The following is a 26,323-nucleotide window of genomic DNA, read 5'->3' as shown; positions in this document are numbered from 1 at the left end:
AAATGGTTCAGGTTTAACCCTTATCCTGAGTGGGTCATCCCTACGGATTTCTTTAATGAGAAAAACCATGATGGGATAGGAAGAGATACTTCCTTCAGAGGCAACTCTTTTGAGAAATATAAACAACGCTAGGTTGCATCAAAATGGATATTGAATGTTTATTTTATTTTTGGAATAGCTAGAAAATTTTGCCAATAAGATAAAGTCATAGTAGATTCAGATGCTTCTAAATGTGCATGTATGTGCAAAGATATTCCCCCTTTTACCTAGAGTATTTCCTCTAATCAGGTTAACTCCTCGGTTTTAAGAGTCAAATTCAAAAATTTAGCACTGATGATTTTCTTCAAGGAAGCTATCCATTTCCCTGATATGAGAATAAAAGAAATATTCTTAATTTCATAAAAGCAAGTAATGAAAAGATATTGATAAAAGAATTTTGCATGAGAAAAGATGACTTTTGGCAATTTTGGCAGTTTGATATCTGGGTGTCCTCCCATGATGATCTTTTGCACTCTTTTTGAGTCATTGGGCTTTCTCAGTTTCTCACGTCATCCTTCATTTGGATGTCCTGACTTCTTTTTTTTTCTCTCTTTTTCAGGGAAGGGTAGGTCACAAACTCCTTCATCTTGGAGATGTTCTGATCCTTCTTTTATCTCAGGGATTCTATATGATAATGGCTCAAAGAGGTCTTTTAGATGTAGCTGAAATCAAATATCTTTTAGGGTTTGTCGGTAGGTTCATCGCATCTGCCTTCATCTCGACAGTGATCCAAACTTTCCCTGGAAGGATCTGTCACAAACTCCGTCATCTTGGAGATGTTTCAAATCTTCTTTGGCCCCGGAGATCCACTCGCTTAATTTGCCTTCATCTTGACGACAATTGAGGGATCCCTTTTGCGGATATTTGATTGCAACCTTTTAAACGACAATAAGAAGATATGGGTTGAGTGGATTCTTTTATAGCTCCAGATATTTCCACTGTCTGATTGCCAGAAAGTCATTTTAAAACACGCGCCATAGCCAAGATCAATATCAATTCGCTTCTGGCTTTTCAATATCATTGAAGATTTCTTTTATTGATCATATCGAGGATATTTCTTACATCCTTTTGGTTGATCAACAGGAAAAGATTTGAATTTTACCTCTTTTTTGTAAAAAGTTTCACCTTTTGAAAGGAAATACACGAGGTAATCTGAGAAAATTCTTTTTGTGTAGTAAGAATATTTAGAATCAACAAATGCTTTTAGCAAATTGGCAATGTTTTCATGAATTCTTTGTGAAATAATCACTCAATATAGATTTTGATGAGACCTTGAGTCGCAATTTCTTGATTTTGGAAATACATGACCAGCAAAAGCTGGAACCTTTGAAATACATGACCAGCAGAAGCTGGAACGTTTGAAATACATGACCAGCAGAAAGCTGAAACGTTTGAAATACATGACCAGCAAAAGCTGGATCTTTTGTAAATACATGACCAACGAAAGTTGGATCTTTTGGAAATACATGACCAGTGAGATGCTGGATCTTTTGGAAATACATCAGATTTAAGTCAGATCTTGAATTTTTGTAAAAGAAAAGATTTTGATCAGAGCACTGAATTTAGAAGGTTACCGGCGCGAGAACCAGATTTACCAAATGAGCTCAACATATGATTGAAGATTTTGGGAAATACCCTAGTGTGAGGACTGGGTTGTAAAGATGAGTAAAATATGAGAAATTCTGGATTCAATGGACCTTCACATCCTAACTGCATGTGGTCTGTTTTCAGGATTTATCCACGTATCCTGAATTGGGAAAGAAGGAAAGAAATACCTCGTTAGCAGGAGGCATCAGGTTTATCCCTTAACCTGAAGGGGAAAAAGAAATGGTGGATTTCCAATGCGAGGATTGGATTCAAAATGAAGTCCTGGTCGGAACTCAAAACTTTGAACGAAAAAATAATAGAAGAAAAACCCGAGTTGAGACTCGGAAAAGAAACGATGGATTTCCAATGCGAGGATTGGATTCAGAAGGAAGTCCTGGTCGGAACTCAGAACTTCGACTGAAAATAATAGAAGAAAAACCCGAGCTGGAACTCGGATTTCCAAAGAAATGAAGGATTTCCAATGCGAGGATTGGATTCAAAAGGAAGTCCTGGTCGGAACTCAGAACTTCGAACGTAAAATAATAGAAGAAAAACCCGAGCTGGAACTCGGATTTCTAAAGAAATGAAGGATTTCCAATGCGAGGATTGGATTCAAAAGGAAGTCCTGGTCGGAACTCAGAACTTCAACTGAAAATAATAGAAGAAAAACCCGAGCTGAAACTCAAATTTCTAAAGAAATGAAGGATTTCCAATGCGAGGATTGGATTCAAAAGGAAGTCCTGGTCGGAACTCAGAACTTCGATTGAAAATAATAGAAGAAAAACCCGAGCTGGAACTCGGATTTCCAAAGAGATGAAGGATTTTCAATGCGAGGATTGGATTCAAAAGGAGGTCCTGGTCGGAACTCAGAACTTTGAACGAAAAAATAATAGAAGAAAAACCCAAGTTGAGACTCGGAAAAGAAACGATGGATTTCCAATGCGAGGATTGGATTCAGAAGGAAGTCTTGGTCGGAACTCAGAACTTCGACTGAAAATAATAGAAGAAAAACCCGAGCTGGAACTCGGATTTCCAAAGAAATGAAGGATTTCCAATGCGAGGATTGAAATCAAAAGGAAGTCCTGGTCGGAACTCAGAACTTCGAACGGAAAATAATAGAAGAAAAACCCGAGCTGGAACTCGGATTTCTAAAGAAATGAAGGATTTCCAATGCGAGGATTGGATTCAAAAGGAACTTCTGGTCGGAACTCAGAACTTCAACTGAAAATAATAGAAGAAAAACCCGAGCTGAAACTCGGATTTCTAAAGAAATGAAGGATTTCCAATGCGAGGATTGGATTCAAAAGGAAGTCCTGGTCGGAAATCAGAACTTCGACTGAAAATAATAGAAGAAAAACCCGAGCTGGAACTCGGATTTCCAAAGAGATGAAGGATTTCCAATGCGAGGATTGGATTCAAAAGGAAGTCCTGGTCGGAACTCAGAACTTCGATTGAAAATAATAGAAGAAAAACCTGAGCTGGAACTCGGATTTCCAAAGAAATGAAGGATTTCCAATCCGAGGATTGAATTCAAAAGGAAGTCCTGGTCGGAACTCAGAACTTCGACTGAAAATAATAGAAGAAAAACCCAAGCTGGAACTCAGATTTCCAAAGAGATGAAGGATTTCCAACGCGAGGATTGGATTCAAAAGGAAGTCCTGGTCGGAACTCAGAACTTCGAACGAAATAATAAAGGGAGAAGCCCGAGTGAAAACTCGGGTTTTTGACAAGAGATTGAGTTTTGGAAATTTGCCAGTGCGAGGACCGGACCTGGGATTGAGAATGACCATTTAGGGGACTGAATGATCTGATTGCCCCCTTATCTTATTGGAGAGAAAATAAAATTTAAAAGAACAAATGAGAAGAGATAGAAATTGATGGGAGATTTGACGAAAGAGAAGAATCAAGGAATTTTTATGGAAATAATTCTCACAGGTAGCATTGTTGCTCCTATGAGGGGTTTCAGGATTATCCCTTATCCTGAATGGGAAGGGAATAAAAGTTTGGCAAGAATTAATAAAGAATCGACAAAAAAGAAATAAAATTGATAAAATGAGATAAAGAAAAAGATTTGGCAGAGATTAATGAAGCTTAAAAAGAGGAAGAAAGACATTCAGGACTATCCCTTATCCTGAAGAAAGAAGGACCTCGTAAGATGAGGTTTCAGGTTTATCCCTTAACCTGAAGGGGGAGAAAGAAAGAAAAGAAGGAAAAAGAAATACCTCATGGGAAAGAGGCATTAGGTTTATCCCTTAACCTGAAGGGGTAATTTTTGAAAATAAGAATCAAGGAGAATTAATAAAATGGATAAAAAATAATAAAAATGAATAAAAATTGATAAAACTGATAAAAATGGATAAACAAAAGGTTTGAGAAAAGAATTTGATCCTGCCTGCATGTGGGATCTTTTAAAATTAGAGAAGATGATGAGAAAATCATTTTGGAAGGAAGGATTAACCACGAGAGCTAATCTTTGAAAGGGGGTCATTCATGAGAGATCATCATGAGGGTTAATTTCTTGAAGCAATGATTTGAAAATCAATTTGAAGAAAGTATGATCAACCCGAGGGTTGATATTAGAATGCAATGATTCAAAGTCAATTTTTAGAAAACATGATCAACACAGGGGTTGATCTTTGAATGCAATGATTTGAAATCAATTTTTTTAGAAAACATAATCAACACCAGGATTGATCTTTGAATGCAATAAAATCACATTTTTGGAAAAATGAGATCAGCACCAGGGTTGATCTTTGAATGCAAATGATTTAAAATCAATTTTTTAGGAAAAACATGATCAACACCAAGGACTGATCTTTGAATGCAATAAAATCACATTTTTGGAAAAATGAGATCAGCACCAGGGTTGATCTTTGAATGCAAATGATTTAAAATCAATTTTTAGGAAAACATGATCAACACTAGGATTGATCTTTGAATGCGATAATTCGAAATCATTTTTTTTTTTTAGAAAATATGATCAACACAAGAGTTGATGTTTGAATGTAATGAAATCAATTTTTGAAAAAAATGAGATCAACACAAGGGTTGATCTTTGAAATGCAATGATTCGAAATCAATTTGTAGAAAAATATGATCAACACGAGGGTTGATCTTTGAATGTAATGAAATCAACTTTTGGAAAATGAGATCAACACAAGGATTGATCTTTGAATGTAATGGTTCAGAATCAGTATGATCAACACAAGGATCGATCTTTGAAATGTAATGGTTTGAAAACCAAATTTTTAGAAAATATGATCAACACAAGGGTTGATCTTTTTGAAATGTAATGGTTTGAAAAACCAAATTTTTAGAAAATATGATCAATGCAAGGGTTGATATTTGAATGTAATGAAATCAAATTTTGGAAAATGAGATCAACACAAGGGTTGATCTTTGAATGTAATGAAATCAAATTTTGGAAAATGAGATCAACACAAGGATTGATCTTTGAAATGTAATGGTTTGAAAACCAAATTTTTAGAAAATATGATCAACACAAGGGTCGATCTTTGAAATGCAATAATTTGAAATCAATATGATCAACACAAGGGTTGATCTTTGAAATGCAATGATTCAAAATCGATTTGTAGAAAAATATGATCAACACAAGGGTTGATCTTTGAAAAAGGTTGTAATAAAATATTTGAACTAAAATTTTCATGGTTTTTGAAAGACCCTCATAGGTAATATCATTTCTCTCATGAACGATGTCAGGATTGTCCCGTACTTTTGAAAAAGAAATTTAATGCCCCACTGTAGTAAAAGAAGAAAGTATTGAATACCCAAGGTATAAAGAAAATCGACAATTCATTGATAAGCGAAAGTTTGATAACAGAACTGAATATTTACAAGCATTTTAACTAAAAAGAGTCACAAAGACTGGGCTGTCTTGTCAGTCCAATTGAGTTCTGAAACCCTAGAACCCAGCTCAATCCAGTTCATTTTAGTTCAATCAACTCAAACCCCAATTTTCAGTGTCACCCTGGCCCAGTAGAACCCAAAAACCATTTCTTGAACCATTTTGTGATTTTTAATCAAAATTATCATATTCTGAACTAGTACAACTGTCAATCAGGGTCTAATATCCAAATTTCTTCATTCGGGGTTAGCATTTTGCATGACATTTCATGTCATTTCTCATCATTTCATATCATTTCCGGGCATTTCATAACATTTCTTAGTATTTCATAACATTTCTTAGTATTTCATAACATTTCATCACATTTCATTTCATTTTCAAAGTCCAGAACTCCAGTTTTATAAATTTCAATCCAGATTGAGTTTTAAAAGTTTTCAAAAATCAATTTCAAGCCCTAGGTTTCCCAAATTGATGTTGTTACCCCCAGGATTCTAAATTTGGAAATATTTTCCCGAGAAAAACAATTTGGATTTCTTTCAAAATCAAATTTTCAAATTCTAAACTGGATTTGCTTCGCAATGGGGTATTGAACTTCAAATTCTGAGTTTGTTTCAAAAACTGCCAAAAATAGCTCATTTCGTCCATGAATTTTTCTAAAAAGACTATTCTACCCCTATGATTCTCAAAATGAATTTAAAATTTGGAAAGTGAGACCACTCTAAAAATTGCTTTATTTTCATTTTAAAATAAAAAAATTATCTTTTCCTTTTCTTTTGCTTTCTTTCATTTTTTTTTGTTTTTTTATTTTTCTTTTCTTTTATTTTATTTTTTTGTGAGAGGAGGTGGGACCTACAAGGGGGTCGACCAGCCCCCTTCTCTTCCTTTCTTCCCTTTTCTTTCTCCCCTTTTCTTTCCTTCTTCTTCTTCCTTTCTTTTCTTTTCTTTTTTTTTTCTTCCTTTTCTTCTTCTTCCTTCTTTCCTTTCTTCTTCTTCCCTTTCTTTCCTTCTTCCCTTCCCTTCCTTCCTTTCCCTATGGCCCAGCCCATTCACGTAAACCCATAGTGTGATGCCCCAAACCCCAACCTTGTAAAAACCCTTGGTTTTTTAGCAAATTTTTTTTTTGAGGATATACTAAGTGAAAAAAAACTAGCGGAAGTAAAGGAGGAAAATAGGGGTGAAGCAAAGGCCGCAAGTCTGAGCAAGCCACAGTAGAGAAAACCAAACCACAGTAGACAAGCAAAGTATTTTTCATTTCCACAATAGTTACAATGATACAAAAATGAGACTGGGTACAAAAAGGAACAGTCTCACAAAAAGGAGTGGTGCAACCCCTCAAAACGAGAAGAAGCCCAAAATTTGCTGCAAAGTGTGGGTCTCAAGGCTCTTGCTATGCGCTGTCGCATCGCGCTGCGTCTACTCATCACTTGTATCCCCATAAGACGGGGTCGGTACTCTTGCAAGCTGGTGAGACAAACCATCCATACATTTACATTTTTAAGGAAAAACAGAAAGTAGGCAGCATGATACAAGTATGCTAAGTACCAGACTATAACTATCATGATGGAACAATAAAAAACATTTAATTAAAAGTACAAGTGCATGTCAAGTAGGTGCATGTGCCACAAGACTATAAAACTACAAGTAACAGTGCAGCCACTAAAGTAACAAAGCAGGAACTGAACGACAGGAAGTAGCAGCTAAAGTAACAGAGTAGGAACCAACCAACAGAGTGTAGCAATGGGACAAAAGTGTATACTGCTCTAGAGTAACAACTACAGTAAGTCAGTTTGTTCGGTTAGTCCTTATGTTCATCTTTTTACCTCCTTCGGGTACGCGAAGGAAAACCCTCGAGTTCGTCTGTTATTCAATTCCTAATGTGGTAACCGGGGATGCTACAGAACGAGAAAACCACCTGCGGGCGACACGCAGCCAGGAGAAACCTTTCGCAGGGGCAAAGGATCGCAATCCGTACTACTGCAGTAGCAAGGCTCCCTGTAGAGGGCAACCTCGACCTCCCTAACTCCGAGTGACTGGAGGTCAGAGGGCACATCGGCTCCTCAAAAGAACAAGTCGTAGTAACGACACGTCACTCGGGGCTCTACCATTCACTCTCTCCCTGGGTGACCAAATTGTGAATGGGGCGCGGTCGGTTTATCTTATTTAGGCTCAAACTTCCAGTCGTACCTCCTCTTGAGGTAGTCGTGCCACGTGGTCCCTGCGGGGTACGCAAACGAGGACTTGGCCTACCCATTCACGTGCTCAGCCTCACACGGCCTGTAAGACCCACGAATTTCTGAGTGCTTTATTGTGTGATTTGAGTTGGAATGTATGTTTGTGTGTACTTGTGAAGTAGCACGTGATTTGATGAAATTTGACTATGCTTTGTATTTTTGCCTTGTATTCGCGACCTGAAAATCGCGTAAATATAATGTGCAAGGAGGCACGCATTGGCATAAGCCTAGCTACTTACCCGTTCGGGTTGACCTCCTTTGGAGGTGCTGGCTTAAACTCAAACAGTCCGAGCCACGGGGAAATCGCTTCCTATCGTAACTTTTTACCTCTTTCCTCTCGTCTTCGTCCCACTTGAGCAAAACCACTTGCCAGCGCCCATTTCGGGTGGCTGGGGTTTTTGTTGGGGCCTGACATGGCCTGGACCGAATTGGTCCAGACCTGTCAAAGGCCATGGCCAGTCATAGCCGGATTGGGCATTTAGCCTTTTTTGCTTCTTGAGTTGTGTTTCGGCCTTGGCTGCAGCCTTGCAGCTGCAGCTGGGTGCAGGCGGTAGGCCGGCACCCCCACCTCCCTCTTATTTTTTTTTTTTTGTTTTGGTGATGGTTGTAGCCAGCTGGATCTGGACCAATGGGTCCAGATCAGCACAAGTGATTGTGCCCTCCTTTTTGGGTTGGACCAATCGGTCCAAACCTGGTCCGATGTGGGTGCAGGACCCTATGTAGGTTCATGGGGTTCGGTCACCCCCTTTTTTTTTCTGTTAGGGGAGTCCCTAACCGAACCGACTTCGGTTAAGAGGCTTTTCGCCCTTATGCCCAGCGAACCAGTGCTACACGGGGCTGTTGCAGCCTAGCCACAGTGCTTTGAACTGTAGCCCACTAGGTCACATGTGTGTGTTCACAGCACGGGATCCAATACGCCAACCGCGTAATGGATTTGACTTATCGCAATGGATTGTGCTCGTCTACCAAAGCAAACTTTACATGTAATTTTCCATTCTTATCGTCATGCTTTTGCCTTGTTAGCAGACCTCTGAGTTGCAGCCAAGAAGGGCTGCAAGTGTGTTTGGAGTGGGATCCAATATCCCAACACGTGCACTAAGTGCCTTGACTTATGCGATGTAAGTGTGAGGATCGATGTAATGCATCATGATTCGACTTAGCGTAGTTGGTACACAATATTTTTAAGTACATAGATGACACGCGCAATGAATGTGATCACTAACTTATGTTAATAAATCTCGTATGTTTGTCAACTACGGAACATGGGCTTAGTCGTGTTTGCTATGTCTTGGGATGCACTATGGATATTGCAGTAGTGCGAGACATATGCAATTTGGCCTATGGATATTGCAGTGGTGCAAAGACTTACGCAACCTTGGAACTCCTTGGCGAGTGGCTAGCGAGATGAGCTCGCATATGGTTGCAACGTACGGGTTAGGAACCTTGGCACTGCTTGTGAGTTAAGCCTTTCATGCCAAATGCTTCTAACTGTCCCATCATAGCATCATAAAATACGATGTTGGAATCATCATAGGATAGTTCTTTCACCTATGACACAATGCACAAGACTGTTCACTTGTACTTTATGTTCTGTGATGCATAATAGTCACTTATGCTTTGACTACTTGCATTGATGTATGCTAGTTACAGTCTTTCATATTGATACATTTGTACTTTATGTTCTGTGATGCATACCTTGTTATAAATGTGGATCCATTGCTAAATCATGTGTTTTGGTGCATGCTATAGGAATTCTTGATAATGCTCCATGGGTAGATATCATTGTTTTATACTTGTCTATGCTGCAACTGCTCAATTACTGTATATTGGCATGCTACGTTTACCATGTATAGCTTGTTCTTGATTTCCACACTTTTGGCATATCATGTTGGTTTGTCTCACCAGCTCGAAAGAGTACTGACCCCGTTTTATGGGGATACAGGTTTACTTCGACGTGCAGTGGAGCTCGATGTGCTGCAGCGGACTTCGAATCCACACTTCTGAACCTCGCCTGTTGGATCCTGACAGTGTTTTGTATAAGGGATTGGATATACAATTTTGTAAAGATGTGATTAATAAAGGTTGTTTCATTTTAAATGTTGTTTCACACCTGTAGTGACCGCCCAGGGTTTCCCGCTTGTTGGTCTTCCCCTTGGGTTTCTTCCGCGCTTGCGCTTTGGTTTTCAAAAAAAAGGTTTCCTCAACGGTCGGGAAATCTGGGATTGGGTTGCCACAGAATTGGTATCAGAGCAGTATTTTTTTTTAAGGAGTTCAAAAGTGTGGTTCAAGTCTTTGCATGCATCAGCCATCGCACTGTGAGTATTTCTAACCCAATTTCTGTTGTTTAGTAGTTGTTCTGCTTGATTTGATGAATTGTATGCTTTCGGGTGTCTTCCGATGTGAGGCCCCATTTCGTGCTTAAGCCTCGTGTAACAGGCTTGAGACATCGTTTATCGAAACATAAGTGTTCGCTTGTGCTTGTGGATATAGTTTCCAAGCTGTATCGAGTCGACTCCGGTGAGAGTAGGAGTTTTCGACTGAGATTTAGGGAGCTACTTGTGTAGTTCACCCTTCTCGTTCCACGTTGTGTTAGTGGAAACGATTGAGATGTCATAGCAATTATCGAGCTTTAGCCTTATCGTGTTATAGATGAGATGACTTCGATGAGAACCATCGTGTGAGGCTCAGATATGGATGTTTCCCTCTTTTCCAACCTCGTTGGAATTGTGGTAGTCCTGTCCTTGACGAAGGGTATCTCGTTTGATGTGAACCTTTTTAGACAGAGAGGTAGAAGCCTCGTCAGTGCCAGTGAGCCCTTACTTATCCCGTAGGCGGATACTTGACACTGTCATTTTCCCAGTCGTTCTTGGTGATGAGAACGTATCTGTTGTTTCGTGCTTTGCATGTTGTGTAGGATGCCGGTGATGGCATTGGACTCCTGAGAGGATCGTGTTCTTGGGATGGCTCGACACCGATTTCCAGGGCTTTGCCGCTCGTGAGAGAGCGTTGCGGGAATTTTGTTTTCCCCACCACTGTCTGGAGGTTAGTGGTGTGTTGGCTCAGGAGGTGATCCCTGGTAGCGCCAACTGTACCGCTGGATGGAGTAGTACTTCAGCGATGCCGTTAGCGTGGTGATTCGCTAGCGATGCCATTAGAGTGGTGATTCTCTAATGAAGGTCATTGGAGTGGTGATTCTCCAGTGATACCGTTGAAGTGGTGACGCTTCAGCAATGCCGTTAGCGTGGTGATTTGCTAGCGATGCCATTAGAACACCCGACTTTGTGGTTGTCAGCCCCACTTGGACTGCCGCTGGGCTTGGACAAGGATGGCAGGGCCTCCGTGGCCTGGCCACTTGTTCGGCCTCTCCGGGTTTTTGGTCCCCCGTTGGTGCCAGATTGGCACCGGGTGCCAAGTCACCCGGCCACCTTGCCGCCAGTATGAGCAGCCCTTGTTGGACTCCAGCATGGGTGTCCAGACCACTCACGGGTTTCGGCAAGATTGGCACTACCCCATGGAGTCCCACGGGAACTCCCCTGTGGTGACATTTGCTCTTCCGTGCCGATAGGCAATGTTCGAGCCTTATAGCGAAATGCGTCGCTTGTTAGCAACGTACGTTGCCGTTTCAAGCTTCGGGCACTCGTACCCCGCATCCCCGTAGGAGTGGCCGTGCGGTTGAGCTTGCAAGCGGTGTCGTGACACACGCTTGCGTGGGTTTTTCCGGTTCTAAGGACCTTTCAGGTTTCAGTCTTGTTCGTGCCCTAGTCGTGCGGACAGTGTGCGGCCGCGCATCTGGATATGCCAATGTTATTCCCATTAGCATGAGATTAGGTTGGATTCTATCCGTTGACACTCGTGAGTGTCGGGTTCATGAGGATCCATGGCGGATGGCTTCGCTAAGCGAGTTTTGCCGCGTTATGATAATTGTACGCGTATTTGGAATAAATATGTAGTCCAGGCTCGGGACGCTCCTCGCATACCCCATAACTATAGTATATGTATTTTGAGCCTTGTGCCGCTTAGAACTTGTAGTTAGCGGTACCTTACCTGCTTATCGACACATCGTTGCTCACAGCACGATACTTGGGCGAAATTACACCTGTGTGGGTTGTCCTGTTTCGTACGTGCAAGTCAGCACGTCTTGACAAGTATGTCACTGGCTCAGGTGTCAAGTGCCTTCCTGTTTGGCTTTCATTCGTATATCGATGGATATACGCTGCACTAGAGGCGTGCTTTGCACTCGACATGACATACACTTAGAAAGAACAGAACATACTGTAGGGTTTGACACTTTTGACCTATTGAGGTCCTGAGACTCGGTTGGAGTCTATGGGCAATGGCCCGGGTTGGTGAGAATGTGCTCACATGTTCGTGTCGCCCTAGGCATAAAACAAAATGGTATATTATCGTCTTCACAAGCGATGTGCTCATGGTGGCCGTGTGGCAACCCAATCCCAGATTTCCCGACCGTTGAGGAAACCTTTTTTTTTTTGAAAACCAAAGCGCAAGCGCGGAAGAAACCCAAGGGGAAGACCAACAAGCGGGAAGCCCTGGGCGGTCACTACAGGTGTGAAACAATATTTAAAATGAAACAACCTTTATTAAATACATCTTTACAAAATTGTATATCCAATTCCTTATACAAAACACTGCCAGGATCCAACAGGCGAGGTTCAGAAGTGTGGGTTCGAAGTCCGCTGCAGCACATCGAGCTCCACCGCACGTCGAAGTAAACCTGTATCCCCATAAAACGGGGTCAGTACTCTTTCGAGCTGGTGAGACAAACCAACATGATATGCCAAAAGTGTGGAAATCAAGAACAAGCTATACATGGTAAACGTAGCATGCCAATATACAGTAATTGAGCAGTTGCAGCATAGACAAGTATAAAACAATGATATCTACCCATGGAGCATTATCAACAATTCCTATAGCATGCACCAAAACACATGATTTAGCAATGGATCCACATTTATAACAAGGTATGCATCACAGAACATAAAGTACAAATGTATCAATATGAAAGACTGTAACTAGCATACATCAATGCAAGTAGTCAAAGCATAAGTGACTATTATGCATCACAGAACATAAAGTACAAGTGAACAGTCTTGTGCATTGTGTCATAGGTGAAAGAACTATCCTATGATGATTCCAACATCGTATTTTATGATGCTATGATGGGACAGTTAGAAGCATTTGGCATGAAAGGCTTAACTCACAAGCAGTGCCAAGGTTCCCAACCCGTACGTTGCAACCATATGCGAGCTCATCTCGCTAGCCACTCGCCAAGGAGTTCCAAGGTTGCGTAAGTCTTTGCACCACTGCAATATCCATAGGCCAAATTGAATATGTCTCGCACTACTGCAATATCCATAGTGCATCCCAAGACATAGCAAACACGACTAAGCCCACGTTCCGTAGTTGACAAACATACGAGATTTATTAACATAAGTTAGTGATCACATTCATTGCGCGTGTCATCTATGTACTTAAAAATATTGTGTACCAACTACGCTAAGTCGAATCATGATACATTACATCGATCCTCACACTTACATCGCATAAGTCAAGACACTTAGTGCACTTGTTGGGATATTGGATCCCACTCCAAACACACTTGCAGCCCTTCTTGGCTGCAACTCGGAGGTCTGCTAACAAGGCGAAAGCATGACGATAAGAATGGAAAATTACATGTAAAGTTTGCTTTGGTAGACGAGCACAATCCATTGCGATAAGTCAAATCCATTACGCGGTTGGGGTATTGGATCCCGTGCTGTGAGCGCACACATGTGACCCAGTGGGCTGCAGTCCAAAGCACTGTGGCTAGGCTGCAACAGCCCCGTGTAGCACTGGTTCGCTGGGCATAACGGCATAAAGCCTCTTAACCGAAGTCGGTTCGGTTAGGGACTCCCCTAACAGGAAAAGAAAGGGGGTGACCGAACCCCATGAACCCACATAGTGTCCTGCACCCACATCGGACCAGGTTTGGACCGATTGGTCCAACCCAAAAAGGAGGGCACGATCACTTGTGCTGATCTGGACCCATTGGTCCAGATCCAGCTGGCTACAACCATCACCAAAACAAAAAAAAAAAAAAATAAGAGGGAGGTGGGGGTGCCGGCCTACCGCCTGCACCCAGCTGCAGCTGCAAGGTTGCAGCCAAGGCCGAAACACAACTCAAAAAGCAAAAAGGGCTAAATGCCCAATCCGGCTATGACCGGCCATGGCCTTTGACAGGCTGGACCGATTCGGTCTAGGCCATGTCAGGCCCCAACGAAAACCCCAACCACCCGAAATGGGCGCTGGCAAGTGGTTTTGCTCAAGTGGGACGAAGACGAGAGGAAAGAGGTAAAAAGTTACGATAGGAAGCGATTTCCCCGTGGCTCGGACTGCTTGAGCTTAAGCCAGCACCTCCAAAGGAGGTCAACCCGAACGGGTAAGTAGCTAGGCTTATGCCAAGCGTGCCTCCTTGCCAACCGAACCAGACTTTAAGAAGTCTTGCTGTTACAAAGCAAATCATGAAAAAAAAGAATGATACTTGAAGCTTTTGAGGGAAAATGAAAAGTTAAACCGTTATCTTGCAGGTCACACCTTTCCAATGCTAAACTGGGATTTAAGAAGTACTAATAAGCATGCCGACGAGAAAAACCGTATGGCCTTGAGCTACAATGCCAATATTGCATGAGAAGGAAGCTTGAAAACATACTTAACCGGACATTCGTTATGCATGCAATCTAATCCATTAATCATCAACAAATCCGAAGGAAAGCATGTATTGGCAATTTACTAAAATGCATGAAACAAGGTGCATTTACTTATCCGAAATCCACACTAAGCATAGAGAAAAGAGGCATCTCACTTTCGCGGCTTTAAAATGGAGGAAATGAGGAAGGTGGAGGCAATGGTGTCCACGACTGGAGTTGCTCCCCACCACACCCACAACTCACTCTCACTCGGTATTGGAGAAGAAGAGGAAGAAGGAGAAGAGAGAGGAGAGCAAGAGAGGAGAGAGAGGATGCTCCAAAAAAAATCGCCCCTTTCTCTCTCTTACTTCCTTTAAGTACATAGGGTTTACAAAAAGAACGGCTAGGATTAAAACTCATAAGATGGAGGGCTGGAGTGCTCCACGCCCCACCCATGGGTATCCACGCCCAATGCATGTTGAGCTTTCAAAACATTTCAGAAATCTTTCAAAAACGCCATTGCAAAGTACCTTTAATGTTTGAAAGTTTTACGAAAGAGCCACCCAAGCTCACCCAATCAGATTTTAGCATTTGAATTGTTTTGAAACAATTACAAAAATGCCATGGGGCACCAACCCCATGGTCCCCTTTATTGAAAAACACTTTTCATGATGAGCTTCAAGGCTCATCATGAGTTTCAAAAAAGAAGAAATGGCCAATCGTGGGCTATTTTTCAAAAGCCATGCAAAATCTTACAAGTATGCCATCCAGCTGGTCAACCATGAATAAAATGGTCCTCTAGGGCGCCCAATGGTTTTGGGTCCTCTACTAGTGATCCGGATCCAAGATCCAAAATCGCCAATTGATAAGTGTCAAAACAATACTTATTTAATGCCTTAAAACACTGAATAAATCCAATTAAATCTTTCAGTTTCGTTTATAACCTCAATTACTACAGAATGCATGAAGTCTTATAAGGAAATTCTCATCTGATTGCAAGAATTAAGCGCATTATGATTCGGGTTCAAACTTGGGTCAAACTCGTAATCCGCATGCACTGACGAGGTTTTTACACTGTATAAATCCCAAATTCGGGGACAACCCATAAAAATATAATATAATTCAACCCTTAAATTCTTAGAGTCTAATTCATCCAGAATTAGACACTTCTTATTTGCACATTATATTTACGCGATTTTCAGGTCACGAATACAAGGCAAAAATACAAAGCATAGTCAAATTTCATCAAATCACGTGCTACTTCACAAGTACACACAAACATACATTCCAACTCAAATCACACAATAAAGCACTCAGAAATTCGCGGGTCTTACATTCTACCCTCCTTAAAAGGGATTTCGTCCGCGAAATCACGAAACAACAAGCAGTAATGCAAGGGTCAGATCTCGTCTGACAGCGCCTACTCGACAACAACTAAGTCTGTTGGAGGCTTCTCCAAACAAAACTTGGCAATATGCCCTGGTTGGCCACACTTAAAACACTTGCCATGGAAACGAGGACAAGCTCTAAAAGCATGCTCTACATTGCATTGCCGACACTTCCTCTGAACTTTCGATCGCTGAGGTTGCTTTTGCTGGCGATTCGATTGTTGAGGTCGTCTCCGCTGGACATTCTGCTGCACTTTCTGACGCTTCCGCCCTCTAGTAGGTGGCGAGGACTCCACCACACTAGGTTTCTTCTCCGCCACAATCGTGAAAACTTGAGCCTGGTGCTCGGATTGATCTTCATCTAACAGAGTAGCTATCTCAATAGCTTCAACCCACACTGGCAAACCCGGGTGTGTCAACACTCGACTAAGCCTAGAGCGCCCCCAAGGGTGCTAGGCTTAGCCCAAGGCCCAACCAAGACCTCAAGCGAGGTCTGGTCCGCATGTGACTAGACCCAGCTAGGTCCCAAAATCCCATGGTCTGAACCCAGCCGTGGGTTTGGACCAGGGTGTTGGGCATTAGCCCACACCCTTGAGGGTGCGGCTAACCCAAACACACCACCAAGTGGGTTAGACCCACCGCTCTAGCCTGGGCCCTATTGGTCCAGGCCCGACCGACAAAGAGGGGGCTGGGGCACATGGGAGTGTGCCCCATAGGCACCATTGGTCTGGCCCACAAGTGGGTCCAGACCCAGGGCACCCGCTGGGTGCGCAGCAGCCCACAAGGGGCGCCAAAGGAGGGATTATGGTGGGGCGCCCACCCGGGTTAGGTGGCGCCACACCAAGGTGGGGGTCTGGACCACTGGGGGTGTAAGACCCGTAATTTTTCAGAAAATATTTGAATAAAATTCATAAGGCATTTACCGGTAAAAATAACATTTTTTCTCAGAATACGAAACGAATCAATTCCTGCGAGCCAGTTATACTTAGGATATTCGTCGATTCGCGAATATATGGTCAAATACTCTGGAAGCCATAACTTCCTACCTGAACAAAATCAAAGGATTCCTGCGAGCCAACTTTCTTAGTTACGTCAATACGAAGATAATGGCCTACTCAGAATTTTTCGGAAAAAAATGCCGAAAAGTCGACATTTTTGCGAGACCCACGAGAATCTTGGTGGGACCCATGAGAATCTTTCCTCAGAAAATATCTTGAATATTCTTGGAATATTCCATAGGATATTCCAAGGAATATTCCAAGCATATTCCAAAGAATATGCCAAAGCATATTCCTTTTTAAAAAGCATATTCCATGGAATATGCCTTTTAAAAACGTATAAATAGGGGCCCTCCCCCTTTAAAAAAATCGACCCCCCCTCCTCTTGCCTCCTCTTTCTCTCTCCTACTTTCTAAAACCTCCCCCAGTAGGCTTGAGCCCACTTGACCTGGACTTAGCCAACCTAACCTGGTCCTAACCCACCTGACCTAGGTCTGAACCTACTTGTCCTAGTTCAAACCCAGTTGACTTGACTTAAACCTGGTTTGGTTTAAAGTCAAAGTCAAAGCCCTTTTTGGTCTAGATTCTAGTTTGGATTTTTGAACCCAGACTTAGCCAACTTAAGCTGAGTTCGAACCTGTTGAACCCAGTTGACTAGGATTGAACCCTGTTTGGTTCAGACCACTTGGGTTGAGTAGCTTGACCTACTCTACCCCTTTCTCAACTAAGTCAGCTTCATCTGACTTAGTTTGACCTCTCGAAGGAAGGCTCGAAGACAGAGAAGCAACCCGGAGCCGTTTCTTTCACAATTTGAAGTAAGTTTGCTTCGTTGATCCATCTCTCTCAAGTATTTGATTGTTTATATATAGCATATTCTTTCTGGAGTAGTATCTTGCTTTAGTTCTTGATTGAGCCCTTTTTGGACACTTCGGTGTTCACCCGCTCGTCTCGTAACTATCGTCGGATATGTCTATGTTCAAATATGCAGTATATGCGTTTTAAAAATGGTATCTCGCCTTAGTTCTTGGTTGAGCCCTTCAGAACACTTCGGTGTTCACCCGCTCGCCTCGTAACTATCGTTGGATACAGATCTAGGTGTATATCTGTTGATTCTGCCAACGCGTCCTATATCGCACAGGCTATGTAATTTACCTTTGCTGTCGCGTCGTATGATGCCAAGGCTCCCTGTTTTCTGCACTTCCGATTACTCCACTTCCGATTATGCATTTACTTACATCGTCACGTCGAACGATGCCAAGGCTCCTGCTTTCTGCAATGTATTTACTTACACTGTCGCGTCGAACGATGCCAAGGCTCATGTTTTGATATATATGTAGAATATTTCGTTCAGTTACACACCCTGAACAATAGTATATGCATTTCCTTTATGCCGCCGCTGTATAAAGCACAGGCTTCTACTTATACTACATATATGGCGCATAAATGAGAGTTCAAATGGAGACCAAACTCCAAATCGCCAATGCGATTCCCTTGCCGCTCCTCGTTCAAGATTCTGCTTGACGAATGAAGCCCCTATTGGAAAGGCTTCGCTTTTTGGTAAAATGCTCTTTACGTAAAGACTAAGTCAATTACGTATGGCCTGGCTATGGCCCAGAGTTCCTACAACCTTGATGGATGCAAAGTACGCACAACGGTGCACATCCATTTCCCCGAATTAAGTGTGGCGATTTCCTACCAAAGAGGGGAGATGCCGCTGAAATGGATAAAAGAAACACACGCTTTCTCCGTAAAAGAGAGGAAGTGCTGCAGAAATTTCTGAAGAAGCTAAGAATAACTCAGAAAGAATGTAGCAGGATACTCTAACATATAGCAGAGTGCTACCCAGTTCATGGAATGCCTTCTACAACGTAGAAGGGTTCGTCGCACCACTGCCAGTAGAGCAGGGGAGGTGCTGATGAAATGATTGGCAGAAGAGCTGCAGGAACCAGTTGAACGGCATAATGGTGTCCGTTGATAGAACGATGCTAGAATGGCTCATATCCCTGTGCCTGCAAAGAGGAAATTGCTTTTGAAATACTCGCCTCCGTTTTTTAAAATTACGGGAAAATCCATGGGATGGGGCTCGACCTGTCGGTACGAGGTTCGACCGTTCCTGCCGCCTTTAACAGGGGTAATCGAACCAAGGACCAAAATTGTGCTTGACTTAGTTAAATCATCAAAATCGTGTTCTATCCTAAATGCACAGAGAATTCAGGCATGTTCTATGAGATTTTGGAAAATGCAAGTTGGAAAACATGATGTATGCTTAGAAAACATTTGGAGTTGGAAAGAATCTCTCAGGAAAAAGCTGAAAATCAATTTCTCAGGAAACTCAGATGAAAAAGATTTGAAATCTCAGGAAAGTTCATAAAGACTTGGGAAAATTATGAATGGTTGAAAATCCTGGGAAAATGGAAGTGATTCTTGAGAAAAGATGAACCTTTTGAAAAGGGAAACACTTCTTAGGAAAACTTGGACTTTGAGAGTTTTCTTAGGAAAATAATGGAAAATTTATAGGAAAACTCCTTGTGGAAAAGGAAAATTGAAACTTGGGGAATCGAAATCCTGGGAATTTTACCTTTTGAAATACTTGGAAATCGATTTTGGATCTTGGAGAAAGATTGGAAAACTCTTTTGAATCTCTTAAGAAAATATCGTTTTCCAGGGAAAACTGTGGAAAAACTTGTCTTTGGAAAACCGATTTTGAAAAATCCTTAGAGTTTCTTGAGAAATCGATTTCTTGAGAATGAAGTTTTCTTGAGAAAATCTTGAGAAAATCAATGATTTCATGATGCAAATGACATGAGTGAATGAATGCCCTTTGAAAAGATTTCTGAGGAATTGGTTGGAAAATGTGCATTAAGTCCAAATAAATCCTTCACATATTCTGACTGTGGCCATGAATATGTTCAGAACTTAGTTGATTTGATGCACATGATTTTGAAAACTTTGGAAATATGATGTGCATTTTAAGATAGCCTAAGAGTGTAGGCTCAATGTGACTAGTAGAAAGATGATGGATCTGGGTCTCGTCCATATTCCGACTAGGGCCGTAAATATGGATCCCACCGAGTCCATCAACTCCCTAAGAGTTGGTGCACGTGCCATTCGTGAACATCCATAGTGCTTTTAAAATAAAATGCATGAATCATATAATCGGGATATAGCATAAATTCAAACTATATGATATGCATCCTAGTCTAAGCAGGAAATTAACTCTCTTATTCCAAAATTTACATTATTACATCACTAAATAAAGGAAGTAAAAGAAATTTGCAGACTTCAGCTCCTTCTTTTGATTGTTCCTGCCAAACTTGAAATTGGGTTAGCTCAAATATGTGGGTTTTTCCAAGATTTTCCAATAATATTATGAAATTATTGGATTTAATTGGATATAAACCCTATGATCATGCTTCCTTGATATTTGAAATGATGTAAATGCAGGAAATTCAGTAGAAAATAGTTTGAAATTCGGAATGGTGGTCAAAATGACCAAAATACCCCTAATTATAAAGTTATACCTTTAAAATCAGGGTTTTTTGAAGGAAAACTTGGTAAAATTGAGATTTCGAAATTCAAATTGACTCAAATGATGATGAGATGCAGTAAGGGACATAATGACATGCTGCTAAACACATTAGGACTGTCAGAATTTGGCATTTTTCAATTTATCCAAAATAACGAATTTTGCTTGTTTTTCGCTTGGATCTGGGTCCTGCGGGACCCTGTTTTGGTATTATGGATGATCCGAACCTCAAATGGATTCCAAATTGCACCAAATTCGGTATGAAGCATCTACTTACTCTGATAAACAACCTAGAATGCCAAAAATCCCGAAATGATATGATTTAAATGCTAAAATTTAAAGAAAGTCCTAAAATGGTGGATTTTGCCTATGGATCCGAACCAAATGCAATGTCTAATATGATAATGCAAGATTTACACCATGGAAACTTCTGATATTTTGTAGACTGCTAAAAGACCCGAAATGGAACATTTTTGGTTTTTACAGCCTCGGGATTTGAGAGATTTAATTCTGACAGAGGTAAAAATCACCCTAATCGTATGTAAAATGCCAAAAAAATATAAAACAGCCATGGAAATTTATGAAATTAATCAAAGCTATGAACGACACCTACCTAAACAACTTTCATGTTCATGACTTCGGCATTTGATCAACAGAAACATGGATAAAATATAATTATTCCTGCCTAAACTAACAGAACAGACAAATGTAGCAAAACAGGGGACTGACAAAAAAAATCCGAAGCAGGTATCAACACTGTTCTAAAAATCACAGGCTTTCAGATGCAAACAGAGGACACCTCGGACATAACTTTAATTTTTTACAGTTTTGGATTTTGAGCAACACACAAAGAGAAACCATAGCCCTAAGCCGATCCAAGATCTCAGAGGCCCAAATTAGGCTCTGACACATGTCCCGAACTCTCGGATTTTTGTCAGACATTAAAAAAAATCATAAAAATCTGAGAAAATCATATTAAAAACTAGACATTCTCCCAAGTTCAGAACATATTTCGTATTGAAAATCGGATCTCCATAAGGGATATCTCGATTTTATAAGTCGGCAAATGATTTTCAAAATGCATCCCGGGTAACAAAACCCGACTTGCCATTTTGAATGTTTACTGCAGTACACAAATTCCAATGCCTCCGAATTTTTGGAAAAATTTCAGGGACACCTAATGGCGCATTCCGTGATTTTTTTGGGATTTTTAATAAAAAATAAATGCATGAAATAACGTGTGGACTGACTGACAAAAACAGAGACCTACTGAAAATAAGCAGAATTGAAATAAATGCTAAATTAATCCTAATTAATTCATGAAATATGCTAAATGAATGAAATAAAATGCAAATTAAACCTAGCTAACTATATGAATGTTAAAAATCATCAAGGAAGCATAATAAAACATTTTTATATGTGTCATTTTATGAGAATAGCTCAATCCATCTCTCGGATGAGCTCTTTCTTCAAACGACTCCCGAATCGAATCATGGCATCAAATCAAGGGGAAAAGAAGTGCACCTTGCTTCGTTACGCAGCGTAGAAGCTCTCAAAGGGGGCGGCTATCACGAGCTTCCTTCGTCCTTCACTCCGGGCTTCGGATGGTTCACCAAAATTGACCTCCGCTTGAATCGAGTTGGCCACTGCACGAGCTTTACTCTACCTTCTCCAATGAGCCAAAGGGGGCACGATTTCCAAGGTTCAAAATCAGATGTTAGGAAGGCTAGGTCGAATTCTCCAGTTCACAAAAATGGTCTCCAAAAAAAAAGAGGATCCTTCTCTTGGGTGTGGAGCCTTGTTTTTATAAATTTTCTGAAGAAATTTGAAATTCAAACAGGCTCAATCTGAGCCCTACATGTGGCGCCATCTCAGGGGGTGCCATCTGGGGGTTTGAAATTCGAATTTGGCTTTTGCAGGGAGCCCTCAGGTGGCGCCACCTCAGAGGGTGTTCTCTTGGAATTTGAAATTCAAACTCACCTTTTGTAGGGAGTCCTCAGGTGGCGCCACCTCATGGTGGGCTACCTTTATGAAAAATAAAATAAAAATCAAAAAATAGAGCCAAGTGGAGTCCTAGAATGGTGCCACCTCAAAAGGTGTTTGACACATGTCAGAAGGTCAGAGCAGTGGGCTCAGAAGGCGCCACCTCAGAGGAATTTGAATTTTGCTTTTCCTGGTGAAAGGAGATCTGGACATGTGGCAGTCCAGGACGGTTCCAAGTGTCAGCCTGCTGGAGAGGTTCTTCAGATGGTGCCACCTCAGAGGAGAATTCGAATTTCAAATGGAGGTTGGCCCTGGAGGAATGGAGGATGGACATGTGGTGCCACCTCAGGGTGGCTCCTACAATGCCATGTGGCAAGAGGGAGGAAAAGAAGGGAAGGGATATGTGGCGCCCTCATAGGCCATCTAAAAAAAACCAGAGCTCAGGATTTGCGCCACCTAGGCTTTGTTTGAATTTTGAATGGTTTGCTTTTTCTGAAGAAAGCCAGGAGTGACATGTGGCACTTGCTTTTCTGAAGAGAGTAGGGAGAAGACATGTGTCCTCTACTTTTTCTGAAGGAGTGAGAAGGAGACATGTGTCACCTGCTTTTTCTGAAAGAAGCAGAAGATGACACGTGGCAGAGGGGAGAGAAGGAGGGCCAAGCCATGTGGCGCCATTTCAGACAACATGGAAAAGGTAGAAGTTCAGGATCTGCGCCACCTATGAGGAGATTTGAATGTTTGAATTCTAGTTTTTCTGGAGAGAGCAGGAAATGACACATGGCATTTGCTTTTTCTGAGGAAATGAGAGCATGACATGTGTCCTCTGCAGGAGACACACTCCAAATGGCGCCACCTTAGAGGAGACAAGCCTACCTTTTCTGGAGGAATCTAGGAGTGACACATGTCTCCTACTTTTTTGAGAAAAGTAGGGAGAGACATGTGTCAGGTTACTTTTCTAGAAGTCGGGAGAGGTTGACACGTGTCCCCTGCAGGAGACACACTTCAAGTGGCACCACCTCAGAGGAGACAAGCTCCACTTTTTCTGGACAGGACAACCTATGACACTTGGCATCTCCTGGTGATCTTTGGAATGACACATGGCGCAGGATGGATAGGGTGACACATGGCAGATAAATGGGATGACATGTGGCGGCTTCTTAGGGTAGCCCCACACTGACACTTGGCATGGAAATGGGAGGAGAGAGAAAAGACAAGTGGCACCAATCCAGGGGACAAGGCTCTTATATTTTTGGGTTTTTCAAAATTCAAATTTTCAAAAGAAAAGCTTGTGTGACACCACCTCAGTGTGGGTCCCACATTGCTTCTTTATTGAAATAATGATAAAACCACAACTTCTTTTTGGAATTTTCATAAAATCTGGACTAATTGGTAAAACAGGAATTTTTGGAAAGAGTTGGCCCATGTAGGGCGATTTTGTAAAAGGAAGATATTTGAAATAGCTAACAAAAAGGCAAAATCTGAGTTGAAGTGGTTGAAATCCATATTGAAAACTATCCAGATCATTTTCCTGAGGAAATATTTTGAAATTCAGAGTCCTGGGGGTAAAATGGGAAGAATTGATAATTTTGAAGACCCAGGGTTTTGGAGTCAATTTTGAAAAGAGTTAAAATTCTAATCTGGATTGAAAATTTTGAAATCAAGAGTTCTGGACCTCGAAATGACATGCTGTGCAGTACAGTGATATGAAAGGCTCATGCAATGATATGCAATGTCATGTCTTATGTAATAGAATCTTGAACCAAGACTTGGAGATTCCTCTCTCCTGTCAGGCGTAAAATTTTGAACATCTGAGATAAAAATAAAGAAATTTTGAGAGTTCCAGATGAAATTTAGACTTTTGCAAGGTTCGGGCTCAGAAAATGACCATTTTGCCCTCCAGCGATTTCAGAGGCTGGATGATGATACTTGGTGGAAATGTTGGGGGAGGTGAGTGAAAATTTGGAGTGTTTACAGTTGAAAGCCGAGCTTAGTGGCAAAGAAAACACTCCAAATTTTGAAAAATGCTCCACTCAGCAAATCCGAACTGGGTGTGGAAGAATTATGGCTTTTCAGGCTTAAAGCCTTGTCCTGAATGGCTTAGGGGGACAAAATCCTCGACAATGATATGACTGAATGATAGAGATGAGGAAATTGTGGTGGGACTTTGGGTGAAGATCTCGAAATGATGAAAGGGTTTCGATCAAGTCTCATGAATGAGGCGAGATCAGCTTTTTGGAATGACTCAGGCTTAGCCCTTAACCTGGATGGGACAGAGATATATCAAGATAATCTGAATGGGGAAAGGAGTATGTGATGACCTTGATGGGACATTTTTGAGGAAACGCCTCATGAGATGAAGCTCAAGTAGGATTTTATTCTGGATGGATATACAAAGCATGGATTCCTCGATGAGAAGAACCATGATGGGATTGGGGGAAAATACCTCGTCGAAACGAGACTCAGGTTTAACCCAAACCTGAAAAATGAAGGTACCTCGATGCACGAGGTTCAGGCTTAACCCTTAACCTAAAGGGGACAACCATACGGACTCCTCGAGTGGAGAGACCATGATGGGACCTTCGGAGTTTGGATGAACAAATCCAAAAGGGGTTTGCGAAAGGAGGAAGGAAATGGGGTTCCCTAAAGCTTTAAAAAGGGAGGATCTTGAGCGTCTCATGGCTGAGACTGAAATAGCTTTTGAATTTAATGACCTTTCGCAAAAAGTACAGGTTTGACCCTTAGCCTGAGTGGGAACAACCATACGGATTTCTTGAAACCGTGATGGGACAGCAGAGATACTCTGAATGGGGTAACTCTTCTGGAAAATATAAACAACTCTAGGTTGCATCAAAATGGATATTGAATATTTATTTCATTCTTAGAATATCTAGAAAATTTTATCAATAAGATAAATTTACAGTTGACTTCAACACTTGAAAATTTGCACGTGTGTGCAAAGATATTCCCTTCTTTACCTAGAGTATTTCCTCCAACGAGGCTAATTTCTTGGTTTTAAGAGTCAAATTCAAAATTTTAGCGCTGATGGCTTTCTTCAAGGAAGCTATCTATTTCCTTGATATGAGAAGAGAAGAAATATTCTCAATTTCATAAAAACAAGTAGTGAAAGGATATTGATAAAAGAATTTTGCATAAGAAAAGACAACTTCTGACAATTTTGGCAGTTTGATATCTGGGTGTTTTTCCATGATGATCTTCTTGCACTCTTTTTGAGTCATTGGGCTTTTCGGGCTTTTACAACATCTTTCATTTTGGAGATATCCTGACTTTTCTCTCTTTTTCAGGGAAGGGTACGTCACAAATTCCTTCATCTTGGAGATGTTTCGATCCTTCTTATATCTCAGGGATTCTATTGATGATATTGGCTCAAAAGGTCTTTAGGTGATAGAAGAAATCAAATATCTTTTAGGGTTTGTTGGTAGGCCCATCACACTGGCCTTCATCTCGACGGTGATCTGAACTTTCTCTGGAAGGATCCTTCACAAACTCCTTCATCTCGGTAGATGATCCAGATCTTCTTTGGCCCCGAGGATCTGCTCGCATAATTCATCTTCATCTTGACGACAATTAAGAGATCCCTTTTGCGGATATTTGATTGCAGCTTTAGAAATGAGAAGATATGAATTAAGTGGATTCTTTTTGTAGCTTAGGATATTTCCACTGTCTGATTGCCAGAAAATTGTCTTTAAACACGCGCCATAGTCATGATCAATATCAATTCGGTTCTGGCTTTTCAATGTCATTGAATATTTCTTTCACCAATCATACCGAGGATATTTCTCTCATCCTTTTGGTTGATCAACAGGGAAAAGATTTAAATTTTACCTCTTTTTCGCAAAAAGTTTCACCCTTTCGGAAAGAAATACTAGAGGTAATTAGAGGTGATTCTTTTGTGTAATAAGAATATTGGAATCAACAAATATTTTTACTAAATTGGCAAAGTTTTCGAGCATTCTTTGTGAAATAATCACTCAATATAGATTTTGATGAAACCTTTAGTTGAAA

This window comes from Nuphar pumila, chromosome 16, assembly GCF_984573655.1.
Source record: "Nuphar pumila chromosome 16, dmNupPumi1.hap1.1, whole genome shotgun sequence".
Taxonomy (NCBI): Eukaryota; Viridiplantae; Streptophyta; class Magnoliopsida; order Nymphaeales; family Nymphaeaceae; genus Nuphar; species Nuphar pumila.
The sequence above is the reverse complement of the archived record's forward strand: the minus strand, read 5'-3'. Positions refer to the sequence as shown.